At 47.3% G+C, this 14,214-nt stretch overlaps 1 protein-coding gene across 2 annotated transcripts in view; it reads left to right on the top strand.

The window, feature by feature from the left end:
* The first annotated feature begins 1,700 nt into the window (after window positions 1–1,700).
* Window positions 1,701–14,214, top strand: part of TRAF3IP2 (TRAF3 interacting protein 2) — a 35,272-nt gene continuing 22,758 nt past the window's right edge. Inside the window, exon 1 of one of the 2 annotated variants that reach the window (XM_067467066.1) lies at window positions 1,701–1,725. The gene's annotated coding sequence lies outside the window, so the exon portion shown is untranslated. Of the gene's footprint in view, window positions 1,726–1,801; window positions 2,096–14,214 lie in introns of those variants that run through there. The other variant, XM_060753181.2, reaches the window with a different exon arrangement.

The raw sequence follows: 14,214 nt of genomic DNA on the forward strand, positions 1-14,214 counted from the left end.
TCCCCTTTCTTGTAGTTTGAAACCATTGTTTGGTGTCCTAGTCTCCAGGGCAGCAGAAAACAAGCTTGCTCCATCCTCCCTATGACTTCTCCTCACATATTTATACATAACCATCATGTCTCTTCTCAGCCTTCTCTTCTGAATGTTAAAAATGCCTAGTTCTTTAAGCTGCTCCACATAGGGCTTGTTCTCAAGACCTTTGTTCGTTTTAGTTGTCCTCCTCTGAACACATTCCAGCTTGTCAATATCTCTCTTCAATTGTGGTGCCCAGAATTGGACACAGTATTCCAGGTGTGGTCTGACCAAGGCAGAATAGCCTTCTTCACTTGACTCAACTCGTCTGTCCGTGTGTCCATCCCTGTGCCACCCCCTTGAGCGCAGAAGTGAAGGGAACCTCTGAGAGAATGCATAGTTCCCCCTTCAACAGTAACACTTTAAAGGGCTTTAACAACAGGTAAAGGTAAAGGTTTTCTCCTGACATTAAGTCTAGTCATGTCTGACTCTGGGAGTTGGTGTTCATCTCCATTTCTAAGCCAAAGAGCTGGCGTTGTCTATAAACACCTCCAAGGTCATATAGCAGGCATGACTGCATGGAGCGCCGTTACCTTCCCGCCAAAGTGGTACCTATAGATTTACTCACATTTACATGCTTTCGAACTGTTAGATTGGCAGAAGCTGGGGCTAGCAGCAGGAACTCATCCCACTCCCCAGATTCGAACCGCCAACCTTTCAGTCAGCAAGTTCAGCAGCTCAGCAGTTTAACCTGCTGCGCCACCAGCGGGCCCTTGAACTGCCTGTAGTTTCCTTTATTCAATGGAAAAGTTGTTATTATTATTATTATTATTATTATTATTACATAACAACACTCTTTGCTCTTTATTTCATGAGAAATAGGCCTCAGGTTTCTGACAGTTAAGCTTCCTACTTCTGTAAAAGTTGAGAATAGCATGTCAGTGATGTCAGTTAAGAATAATGTCTTCATAAATACGAACGTACATATTGTGCGTTTATATAAGGGAAGGATTCCAATCTTCAATCACTGTATTCAACTACTTACCAATATATGTATATGTAGCCTTTGGTGGACTGAGCAGGAGAGAGGAGGCACTCAGGTTCATTTATCGTGTCAGAAGTGAACCGAGGGTACAGTTGCAATGTATTTAAGAAGCACAAAGTTTAAAAACTTGGCATTATATTAAATGTCCTTTGACCAGTAGCTGGTCACTTGGAGTGTCTCTGGTGTTGCTATAAGAAGGCCCTCCATTGTGCATGTGGTAGGGCATTAACTGCATTGTAGTTGGTGGTCTGTGGTTTGCGCTTCTCCACACTTACATGTCGTGGACTCCACTTTGTGGCCCCATTTCTTAAGGTTGGCTCTGCATCTCATGATGCCAGAGCACAGTCTGTTCCAAGTTGCCCAGTCTTCGGTGTGCCCAGGAGGGAATCTCTCATTTGGTATCAGCCATGGGTTGAGGTTCCAGATTTTTGCACTGCCAATTTTGGACTCTTGCTTGCTTCCTGCAGGTATCTCTGTAGATCATAGAAAACTATTTCTTGATTTAAGGCGTTGGCGTGCTGGCTGATATCCGAACAGGGGATGGGCTGGAGATGTCACTGCCATGGTCCTTTCATTATGGGCTGCCCCTTCCCGGAGGATGTCAGGTGGTGCAGAAGCAACCAGAGGCACTCAGGTAAAAGCTGCCTTGAAGGTGAAGAGAGGTTAGGGTGCGTCTTTACTGTAGAATTAATCCAGTCTGAGACATCTTTAACTATGCTATAGTGAGGAATATAGTTAGGCTGTTAGGAATGATGGGAGTTGCAGTCCAAAACTGCTGGAGGAGGGCCGAAGTTTGCCCAGGCGCGGCCTAGGCCTTCCTTCCTTCCTGCCCCGCCGCCTGAGATTTGCATAGACGAAGCGGGCGACTTCCTGGAACGAGAGGCGCTGCCTCGGCCTCTTACCTGGCTGGAGGAGGAGGAGGAAAGAAAGAAAGGCCGGAAGTAGGCCGGGTGGCAGCCCCGCAAGGAGAGGCTGCTGTTGCCCCTTCTCCTCCTCCTTGGAGGCCCTCTTCTTCCTACCTTCCTTCCTTCCCGAGGGGTGAGTGTGTCCCAGGCCTTCCCCCCTCTGCCCCACTTCCTTCCCCTCGCCTTCCTTCTCACAGTCGTTTCTCCCCTCAGCATGGCCCTTCCCCTCTTCTCTCCCACAACACAAAACGGGCGTTGAGTGTATCTGTGGGATTCACAGAGGGTGTTTCACCACTTTCCCTGACTCAGCTCAGTGCTATGGGATCAGGGGAACTATAGTTTTTGCAGGCCCTCACTGCCCCCCAGGATCTGGGAGGCAGTGAGACATGGAGGTTCAATGGGGTGTCCCAAATGCATTCATTCTCTCTAGGCATGGCCAAACCTGGGCCTTCCAGGTGTTTTGGACTTCAACTCCCACCATTCCTAACAGCCTTAGGCCCCTTCCTTTTACCCCTCAGCAAAGCTGGGCCTTCCAGATGTTTTGGACTTCAGCTCCCACCATTCCTAACAGCTTCAGGACCCTTCCTTTTCCTCCTCAGCCATAGCAAGCCTAGGGTTTCCAGGTGTTTTAAACTTCAACTCCCACCATTCCTAATCAGGCCCCTTCTTTTCTCCCTCAGCTGCAGCAAACATGGCCTTCCTCCAGATATCTTGGACTTCAACTCCCACCATTCCTAAAAGCCTCAGGCCCCTTCCTTTCCCCCCTCAGCCGCGGCAAACCTGGGCCAGGTGTTTTGGACTTAAGCGGCTGAGGGGGAAAAGGAAAGGGCCTGAGGTAGTTAGAAACGGTGGAAGTTGAAGTCCAAATCACCTGGAAGGTTCAGGTTTGCCAGTGCCTGTTGTAGAATGATGCACCCCAGTTAGCATAGTCAGGAATTGAAGTTGCAGCCTCTGGAGTACCAAAGTTTGCAGATTGTTGTTTTTGATTTACCTTGACTAGAATTCCTGGGCTGCTTCTTATAACCCGATGTTAGGAATTGTGGGAGTTGAAGTCCAAAACACCTGGAAGGCCAAGGTTTGCCCATGCGTGAGGTAGGGCATGCATCTGCACTGAAGAATTATTGCAGTTTGTCAACATCTTAACTGCCATGGCTCAATGCTATGGAATCCTGGGAGTTGTAGCACTACAGTGTCCACTGTCCACCAAAGGGCGATGGTGCCCAAACTACCACTCCCATGATTCCATAGCCACGGCAGCTAAAGTGGTGCCAAACTGCATTCATTCTACATTGTGGAACAAGCATGAGAAAACTTTGGCCCTCCAGGTGTTTGGGACTTCAACTCTCACTGGGCTGGAGTTTGCCCATGTTTGGTGTAGAATGATGTAGCCCAGTTAGCATAGTCAGGAATTGAAGTTGCAACCTCTGGAGTACAAAAGTTTGCACATGGTTGTTTTGGATTGCTAAAGGGCCTTGTCTAGGATTCCAGGGCTGCTTCTTATAACCCTTGTGCTTGTTTTGGTGTCATAAACCCTCCATAACCAATGCTGAGGCTGCAATTCTCTGCACACTTATTAGAGGCATGCAGCAGGGCTTATTTCAGGGTAATTGCAGATAGGATGCCCTGCAGATGGGTTTAGTGAAATAAATTTTAATAAAAAATGCATATACATATATTTAGGCATTATCAGAGTGTGGACACAGATAACCCAGTTCAAAGCAGATATTACGGAATTTTCTGCCTTATATTCTGGGATATAGGGCTGTGTGGAAGGGCCCCTAGTCTCTGGCTGTTTACAGTGGATGTTTAATTTCTTGGGGTCAATGATAGGGGCAATCACAATTGTTGTTATAGATATCTCTGCATGTTACAGAGTCAATGATAGGGGGCCATCTCTGTGGAGTAGCTCATCATGGGCTTTCTTTTCATCCTTCCTTTCCCAATATTCCTGAAGACTTTTTTAATTCCGCTGGGATTTTGTTGCTTTCTGCTGCTTCAAGAAAAGTGATGTTATGTTGATTTTATTGTGGCTATGCATTCTTACTTTTATTATGATTTTACTGTTTTGTTTTTAAATTCTCAGCCACTTCCATTTTTCTCCATAAGGAATGTTTTTAATCTTACTTCTTCACTATTGCTGTTAAATTTGGGCTCTTAATTCTGACACAGGAAGACCCAAAATATGAAATGCTGTGTTCACTGGCTTTTAATTTGCAATGAGTTCACAAGTCAGAATAGTGTTTTTAGGCAGCACAAACATGTACCCTGAGCACATTTGATATGTACCATGATATCTTGCTGCTGGATGAATGGTTAAATAATCAGTAATGCCAAAAGCGATCAGCAGGTAGATTTTAAGCATTATTCTATTCTCCTTTTCAGGGAGAAACCTGAGGTTGAAGATGAAACTAGCTGTCATTGGTTGGAACACTAGCTATTAGTGCTTTGTGCTGTCATATCTATCTGTCAGATAATCCAGAATGGAATGCAGCTAAAACCAGAATAGTTGGCTGGTTAAAATATTGTTTTGCTCTGTGAGACCTCTCTTGTGCTCTGTTTAATTTAAGAAAAATATATCTGAGGAAAATATATAAAGACAACTGAAATTTATTCTCTCAAACATATGTTCACGTCACAGAATGCTGTCTTTTTTGTTTCTCCTCCCCTGCCAGTATCTTAGCAATGGACCTGTCTCATAGCAATATTAAATGGCATGAAATTGAAGGCCTTTGAAGTGGGAATTTACCTAGCGAGCCATTCTTCGCTGCATATTCTTTCTCGCTGCTGTCAGAAGAAGGTGTAATCAAAATCAAGCTGGTTATACAGGCTCCTTTGGAGATCTCATCTGCTGACACAAGCCTTTAGAAAGGGAAACTGCACAGATTTCAAACAGGCCATGAAGAATTATATTAAGAAATGTAAAGAATGGGCTTGAGCACACAGCTATAAGCTTGCTTTAACACTGAAGCTCCTGGTGTTAGGAATCCGAACTCTCTGTCAGGACAGACTTATCCAAGATAAACTGGAACATCTGCTTCTTTTTTCTATTCCCTCCTATTTCCTTGAAAGCTTGAATGAATGTCGTTATCCATTGCCACAATCCTTTATCTGTGAACATTACTGTGCTTCACTGTTTTAGCTGAGGGAGAACATTTCCCACACCACTTCCATGCTTCCTCTTCCTTCAGCCAAACTGACAAGTTAAACAGAAGACTCTTAGTCCTGCCTCAAGATTTAGAACTTTAAAAAGTAAACATTTGGAAGTGCCAGGTCACAAGGGTATTCTACTGTGCAAGTTACTGAAGGCTTCAGAGATTATTTACCCAAGCAATATCTGTGTTATTGTTTTCTATTAAAATACAAAGTGAAGGAAAAGAAATTACAAGGATTCAAGAGTTTAAATAATATGACAGTGTTTTGTTGTCTTAGGATGCATCTACATTGAATATTTAATGCAATTTGACACCACTTTAACTGCCATGGCTCAATGCTATGGGACCATTGGAGTTGCAGCTTTATAAGGTTATAGGCCTTCTCGGCCAAAGAGTGCTTGTGCTTCACCAACACCCAGGATTCCGTAATATTGGTCCATGGCAGTTAAAGCAGTGTCAGACTGTATTAAATATTCAATGTAGATGCACCCCAACTCAGACTTCATAGTTTTAACATTTGAAGTTTCTTGTAGGTCTGGTAATTGCAAAGAATATGTAAAACAATGGCGACTGTTGTGTATTATATTGCTCTTATTTAATTCAGCAAACGTTGAAGAATTCCAAGCTGCTCCAGGAAAAAGACTGAGTAGATAAATAAGATATTATTAATGTTATAATTGTATTGAGCAGTTTACTAAGCAAGTCATATTGAAAACCCTGTCTACAAGTAATATTGCTTGCACCAAACATCAGAGCATGGCATACAGAGAGAGGACATCCCTCCTGTTGTGTCAGCTCCACTGGCTACCGTTCTGCTACCGAGCCCAATTCAAGGTGCTGGTTTTTGCCTATAAATCCCTAAACAATTCTGGTCCAACTTACCTGTTCGAAGGCATCTCCTCTTATGAGTCAACAAGAGCTTTAAGATCAGCTGGGGAGGCCCTGCTCTCAGTCCCACCCCTCTTGCAAGTGCAATTGGTGGGGACGAGAGACAGGGCCTTCTCAGTGGTGGCCCCTCAGTTGTAGAATCCCTCCCCAGTGACATCAGGCAGGCCCCATCTCTTCTGGTTTTCAGGGCAGGGGGAAAGCTAAAGATCTGACTCTGTACTACACAAGCATTTGAAGAATAAGTTATACAGGTTCTGATACAGTCTGAATAAGAATGGTGGATAAATGGAATTATGCACTTTATATGTTTTAATCTGCTTATTTTTCTATGTGTTTTATCTGCTTAATTGTTTTAGTTAATGGGATATATTTTATTGTTAGAGTTTTAAGCTGCATTGCATTTTGCCGGAGTTGTAAGCTGCGGGGTGAAAAAGGTGTGGTATAAATGAAGCAAATCAATGATAATAAATAAATAAGAATGGGCCAAAATACCCACAAAGCTCTTCTAACAGCCCACCTTCAACCAAAAAACTTTCTTTTTGATCTGACCTTCCATTCTTTCACTGCAACTTCTGTGGAGTTCAAGTTCCTGAGCTTCTGTCATTCATCTTGCTGTTTCATGGATCTGGTATGTAAGCCTCAAGGGGACCACTACTAAACAAATAACTATGTTGAACACTGGCTCAATGTGGTAAAGTGGAACCCAGTCCTCCTTATTCGTTGTTTAAATAAAAACATTCAGGCAGAGTTGTGGAAAATAAAATGTGCAAAGATTTATCATGTAACTAGTAAGTTAAACATGAAGTCCCTGTAGTCTAGCGGTTCTCAACCTGGGGGTCGCGACCCCCCGGGGGGTCGTTTGGCCATTTTCTGGGGGTCGCCATGCCGCATTGGCTAGCCACGCCCCCTCCAAAATGGCGGTCGACCCACATGCCAATGGCACTCCTGATAGGGATAGTGGCAGCCCTTTCCCAGCCCAGCAATAATCGCATGCCTTCCTGGAGCGGCGGAGGCAGCGGCGTCCTACCTCTGAACACCTCCACCGTCGAGCTGCTGCTGCAGGCCTAGAGGAGCAGCTGCAACCCAGCAGCAGCAGCTCGACGGAGGCTGATGGAAGTCCTTCCCTGCCTGCCAATGGCTCCTGGAAAAGTGGGAGAGGAGGCCTTTCCTCCGCTCTCTCTCTCTCTCGGCAGAGCAACCCAGCTAGGGAGAGAGGAAGATAAAGGGTATGCAGGGAAAGGGAGAAGGAAAGAAAGGTGCCCACGGAGTGAGGGAGAAAAAAGGAAAAGCACGCACAAGATGAGAGAGAAGGAGAGAAAGGCACGCTGAGGGTAAGGGAGAAGGAAAAAAGGCAGGCGGGGGGGCAAGGGGGGTGGAAAGGCAGACATGGGGCGAGGGAGAAGGGAAAAAGGGTCCACGCAGGGTGAGGGAGAAGAAAGGTGAACGAGGGTCGAGGGAGGAGAAAAGGGCACGCACATGGCAAGGGAGAGGGAGAAAAAAGTGCACACAGGGCGAGGAAGAAGAAAATAAACGTGTCTGGGGCAAGGGAGAAGGAGGGAAAGGTGTGCAGGGAGAAAGAGCAGAGAAAGAAAGGGGCAAGGAAAGAGGAGGAAAAGACAGCTGGGTTGCTATGCAGAGAGTGGATGCCCTTCTTTCAGCCGCACACCTTCTTGGCATCATCCTCCGTGGAGCAGGTGCTGGGCTGCAGCCGCTCCTGTAGGACGGCCCAGGAGCGGAGGAGAGCCATCCCCAGGCCAACGGAGAAGCTGCAAACGGAGAAGCTCCGTGCTGCAAACGGCCCCTGAGTTCTTGCAGCAGCGTTTGCAGGCGCCTCCCAGGGGATAGCTGTGGCAGGAAGGAAAACACAGGCTCCCAGTCTCCAAGATCTGTTTTCCCCAGAGCCCCCAGTATTCTCTTTGTGTTCATGGGTGTTCTCTGTGCCAAGTTTAGTCCAATTCCATGGCTGTTGGGGTTTCAGAATGCCCTTTGATTGAAGAGTTCCCTTCCACACAGCTGAATGAAATCCCACATTATCTGCTTTGAACTGGATTATCTGAGTCCACACAGCCAGATAATCCACTTCAGTGTGTATTTTATGCAGCTGTATGGAAGGGGCCTCAGACAACCCAGTCCCTTTCCACACAGCTGAATGAAATCCCACATTGTCTGCTTTGAACTGGATTATCTGAGTCCACACAGCCAGATAATCCACTTCAGTGTGTATTTTATGCAGCTGTATGGAAGGGGCCTCAGATAACCCAGTCCCTTTCCACACAGCTGAATGAAATCCCACATTATATGCTTTGAACTGGATTATCCGAGTCCACACAGCCAGATAATCCACTTCAGTGTGTATTTTATGCAGCTGTATGGAAGGGGCCTCAGACAACCCAGTCCCTTTCCACACAGCTGAATGAAATCCCACATTATATGCTTTGAACTGGATTATCTGAGTCCACACAGCCAGATAATCCACTTCAGTGTGTATTTTATGCAGCTGTATGGAAGGGGCCTCAGACAACCCAGTCCCTTTCCACACAGCTGAATGAAATCCCACATTGTCTGCTTTGAACTGGATTATCTGAGTCCACACAGCCAGATAATCCACTTCAGTGTGTATTTTATGCAGCTGTATGGAAGGGGCCTCAGACAACCCAGTCCCTTTCCACACAGCTGAATGAAATCCCACATTATCTGCTTTGAACTGGATTATCTGAGTCCACACAGCCAGATAATCCACTTCAGTGTGTATTTTATGCAGCTGTATGGAAGGGGCCTCAGATAACCCAGTCCCTTTCCACACAGCTGAATGAAATCCCACATTATATGCTTTGAACTGGATTATCCGAGTCCACACAGCCAGATAATCCACTTCAGTGTGTATTTTATGCAGCTGTATGGAAGGGGCCTCAGATAACCCAGTCCCTTTCCACACAGCTGAATGAAATCCCACATTATATGCTTTGAACTGGATTATCCGAGTCCACACAGCCAGATAATCCACTTCAGTGTGTATTTTATGCAGCTGTATGGAAGGGGCCTCAGATAATTTATTTATTTATTTATTTCTTGCATTTGTTAGCCGCCGCTCTCAGCCCTAGGGCGACTCGCGGCGGCGTACAGTACAAAAAAGACATTTTACAAAAGAATCAAACAACAATTAACATCTCTAATACCTACATCAACTTATACTAAAAATCCGCTCCGTCATATTTATGGAATCATAGACAGTCTCGTCGTCGTAGTTCAATCCGGTTGTCATTGCCCGTAGCATAGCACTTAGTTGAAAGCCTGCTCAAAGAGCCAAGTCTTCAGGCCCTTACGAAAGGCCATGAGGGAGGGGGCCTGTTTGACATCAGCCGGGAGGGAGTTCCACAGCCGGGGGGCCACCACCGAGAAGGCCCTCTCTCTCGTCCCCGCCAGACGTGCCTGTGAGGCAGGCGGGATCGAGAGAAGGGCCTCCCCAGATGATCTCAAGGTCCTCGTGGGCTCGTAGGCCGAGATGCGGTTCGCAAGGTATTTTGGGCCGGAACCGTTTAGGGCTTTGTAGGTTAACACCAGCACCTTAAATTGGGCCCGGTAGCAAATCGGCAGCCAGTGGAGCTGGAACAGCAAGGGCGTTGTATGCTCCCTGCGTCCTGCTCCTGTTAACAACATGGCTGCCGCGCGCTGGACTAGCTGCAGCTTCCGGGCCGTCTTTAAGGGCAGCCCCACGTAGAGAGCGTTGCAGTAGTCAAGACGGGATGTGACCAGAGCATGTACCACCGTGGCCAAGTCAGACTTCCCAAGGTACGGGCGCAGCTGGCGCACGAGCCGAAGCTGTGCAAATGCTCCCCTGGTCACCGCTGAAACCTGGGGGTCCAGGCTCAATGATGAGTCCAGGGTTACACCCAAGCTGCGAACCTGCGCCTTCAAGGGGAGTGCGACCCCATCCAGCACAGGCTGTAACCCTATACCCTGCTCGGCCTTGCGACTGACCAGGAGTACCTCTGTCTTGTCTGGATTTAATTTCAGTTTGTTCGCCCTCATCCAGACCATTACAGCGGCCAGGCACCGGTTCAGGACTTCGACAGCCTCCTTAGTAGCAGGTGGGAAGGAGTGACAGAGCTGGACATCATCTGCGTACAGATGACACCGCACCCCGAAACTCCGGATGATCTCACCCAGCGGCTTCATGTAGATATTAAACAGCATGGGGGACAGGATAGAACCCTGAGGAACCCCACAGGTCAACGGCTGTGGAGTTGAACAGGAGTCCCCCAATAACACCTTCTGGGTACGGCCTTCCAGAAATGACTGGAGCCACTGCAGAGCAGTGCCCCCAAGACCCACTTCCGCAAGGCGCCCCAGAAGGATACCGTGGTCAACGGTATCGAAGGCCGCTGAGAGGTCCAGGAGCACCAACAGGGACACACTCCCCCTGTCTAGCTCCCGGCGCAGATCATCCACTAAGGCGACCAAGACCGTCTCGGTACCATGTCCCGGTCTGAAACCAGACTGTGCCGGATCCAGATAATCCGTGTCTCTCAAGAGTACCTGGAGTTGTGAAGCCACCACGCTTTCCATGACTTTGCCCAAAAAGGGAAGATTGGAAACAGGCCGAAAGTTGTCGAATTTAGTGGGGTCCAGTGATGGTTTCTTCAACAGCGGCTTTATAATAGCCTGTTTTAGGCTCGCTGGAATCTTGCCTTCCCGAAGGGAGGCATTAACCACCACCGTTACCCACTCAGCCAATCCCCCTCTGGCCTCCCTCAGAAGCCAGGATGGGCAGGGGTCTAGGATGGACGTGGTGGGCCTCATTCCTCCAAGTATCTTGTCCACATCCTCGGGCTTCACAAACTGAAAAGAATCCAACAAAATAGGACAAGCAGGCGCTCGTGTCACATCCACAGAGACTGCATTTAATGTGGTGTCCAGCCCAGAGCGGATCAAAGCGACTTTGTCTGCAAAGAACCGAGCAAATGCTTCACAGCGCGTGGCCGAATTGTCAGGGCTCCCACCTGAGGTGGTGGGAGTCAAAAGACCTCTGACAATCCGAAACAACTCCGCCGGACGGTTTTTTGCAGACGCAATAGTAGCCGCAAAGAAAGTCTTCTTTGCGGCTTTTATTGCCACGGCGTATGCCCTCAAAAAGGACACGAACCGTGCTCGGTTTGGCTCGCTTGGGTCTGAGCGCCACACGCTCTCTAGTTCCCTCTTCCTTCGCTTCATCGCTGCCAACTCCTCAGTGAACCAAGGAGATGGTTTAGCTCGGTTACTTGAGAGGGGACGTTCCGGAGCGATCGTGTCAATTGCCCTGGCCATCTCCCCATTCCAGAGAGCGACCAAGGCCTCGACATGATCACCTGCCGAGGTGGCGGGAAAATCCCCAAGAGCCGTCAGGAATCCATTCGGATCCATAAGCCTCCTGGGGCGGACCATCTTAATGGGTCCTCCACCTTTGCGGAGGTTGGGGGGCGCAGTGAGTCTAAATCTGATCAGGAAGTGGTCAGTCCACGGCAACGGAGAAATGGACAACTCCTCCACACCGCCACCTTGCTCCCATCCCTGACAGAAAACCAAGTCCAATGTGTGTCCAGCACAGTGGGTGGGGCCGGTTATTTGTTGGGACAGCCCCATGGTTGCCATGGCAGACATGAAGTCCTGAGCCGCTCCTGTGGGGGCCGCCTCGGCATGGATGTTGAAGTCCCCCAGCACAAGAAGCCGTTGGGACTCCAACGCCAGGCTCGAGACCACCCCCGCTAGCTCAGGCAGGGAGACTGTAGTGCAGCGAGGTGGACGGTACACTAACAGAATCCCTATTCTGTCCCGGTCACCCACCCTCAGGTGGACGCATTCAAAATTTGTGGTCTGCGGGATGGGGCTCCTGGTCAGATGGATGGAATCTCTATAGATCACTGCGACCCCGCCTCCCCGTCCTCCGGATCTAGGTTGGTGCTGTACGGAGAAGCCTGGAGGACAAAGCTGGGTCAGGTTTACCCCTCCAGCTTCATCCAACCAGGTCTCCGTAATGCACGCCAGATCTGCCCGCTCCTCCAGGATTAGGTCCTGGATCCAGGTCGTTTTTCCGTTGACAGATCTGGCGTTCAGCAGCACCACCTTCAATCCCGAGGGCCCGCTCACCTGGCTACACCAATTTACCTTAGGAGACCGGTTGGGAGTTATTAATTTAGATAGGCGGTCCGAATTAGGCCGAATTCGAGGTCTCCTTCTTCCGCATCTCCTCCTTCCCACCACGACCCAGTCCTTTTCCACACAGCTGAATGAAATCCCACATTATCTGCTTTGAACTGGATTATCTGAGTCCACACAGCCAGATAATCCACTTCAGTGTGTATTTTATGCAGCTGTATGGAAGGGGCCTCAGACAACCCAGTCCCTTTCCACACAGCTGAATGAAATCCCACATTATCTGCTTTGAACTGGATTATCTGAGTCCACACAGCCAGATAATCCACTTCAGTGTGTATTTTATGCAGCTGTATGGAAGGGGCCTCAGATAACCCAGTCCTTTTCCACACAGCTGAATGAAATCCCACATTATCTGCTTTGAACTGGATTATCTGAGTCCACACAGCCAGATAATCCACTTCCGTGTGTATTTTATGCAGCTGTATGGAAGGGGCCTCAGACAACCCAGTCCCTTTCCACACAGCTGAATGAAATCCCACATTATCTGCTTTGAACTGGATTATCTGAGTCCACACAGCCAGATAATCCACTTCAGTGTGTATTTTATGCAGCTGTATGGAAGGGGCCTCAGATAACCCAGGCCCCTTCCACACAGCTCAAGTTTGGTCCAATTTAATTGTGGTTGGATTTCAGAATGCTCTTTGATGGCTGGGGAACTAAACACCCCAACAAGTCCCAAATGCCAAGGTCTATTTTCCCCAAACTCCACCAGTCTTCAGATTTGGGCATACTGAGTATTTGTGCCATGTTCTGTCCAAATCCATAGTAATTTGGGTTCACTGTGTTCTCTGGATGTAGGTGGACTATCTCTCCCATAATTCACAGAGCTGCATCAGTTGAAGGTACTTCACATCCCATCATCCGTTGCCCACACTCCCCCAAACATATTGTTTTTGTGATTAATCACTATGCTTTAATTATGTTCAATTTTTAACATGGAAATACATCCTTCATATCAGACATTTACATTACATTTCATAACAGTAGCAAAATTACTGTTATGAAGTAGCAACGAAAATGTGGTTGGGGGTCAGCACAACATGAGGAACTTTATTTAGGGGTCACGGCATTAGAAAGGTTGAGAACCACTGCTGTAGTCTTTCCACACTTTCTGAGCTCTGCAGAACTCTGCTAAGATTTCCACCCCCCTCTTCCTAAATTGCATGAACACATGTAATCTTCTCAATATTTAATCCTTCCTGTCTGCCATGCCCCTCAATCGGGTTCTAACTGAACCTGTCTCTATTTTTTCTACATGGCTCCATGTAACCCATTAACAGAAAAGCATCTAATTTTATACTCTCCCTGCCCCAGGCTTCCCCTTCCATGGGCTGTGATGGATTGACTCTTCCCAGCTTGCCCAGCTTTTTGCTTCAGAGGGATAAATACTAAAGGTAGTTCAAAAAAAATATACCCTACCCCCAAATTAACTGTAGCTATCATAAGAAGTTCTCCGAGTTTCTGGGGTAAGATTGATTGTTTTAATGCAGGGGTGAAAATCACACAGGCTTCTAGGTGTTGGTAGACTGGAGTTCCCAGCATTCTTCACTGTTGCCTAGCCATGCAGGCATCTGAATTCCAGCAGCATCTATATGAGTCCCATCCTTGCTGTAGAAGCCAAAATGCAGAAGGGCTGTGATCCATTCTGTCTGTTTCCTATCATATATAATTTATTGGTTCTCCAGAGGCGAATATATGTTGAGGTGATTATCTCTGAACACAGAGAAATTGCTACAGATGAAATCTGTAGGATCCTTGATAGGTATGAACAGTACTCGGTATTTTTGTTTCCTCCGCAGAAACAGCCAAAATGAAATTGGACTTGTTTCAGTTTGATATTGAAGTGTTCCCTTTATGCAACTGCAAAATGAGTGAAGCTTGAAGGAACACATCAAACCAGCTCTCCTGGAACACATTATTATTCTTCCAAACTTGGCAGGAAAATTAACAATGAAGAACATGTGCTTTCTCAAATTAAATGCATGGATATATTTATTTATTTATTTATTTATTTATTTGG

Source organism: Anolis sagrei, chromosome 1, assembly GCF_037176765.1.
Source record: "Anolis sagrei isolate rAnoSag1 chromosome 1, rAnoSag1.mat, whole genome shotgun sequence".
NCBI lineage: Eukaryota > Metazoa > Chordata > Lepidosauria > Squamata > Dactyloidae > Anolis > Anolis sagrei.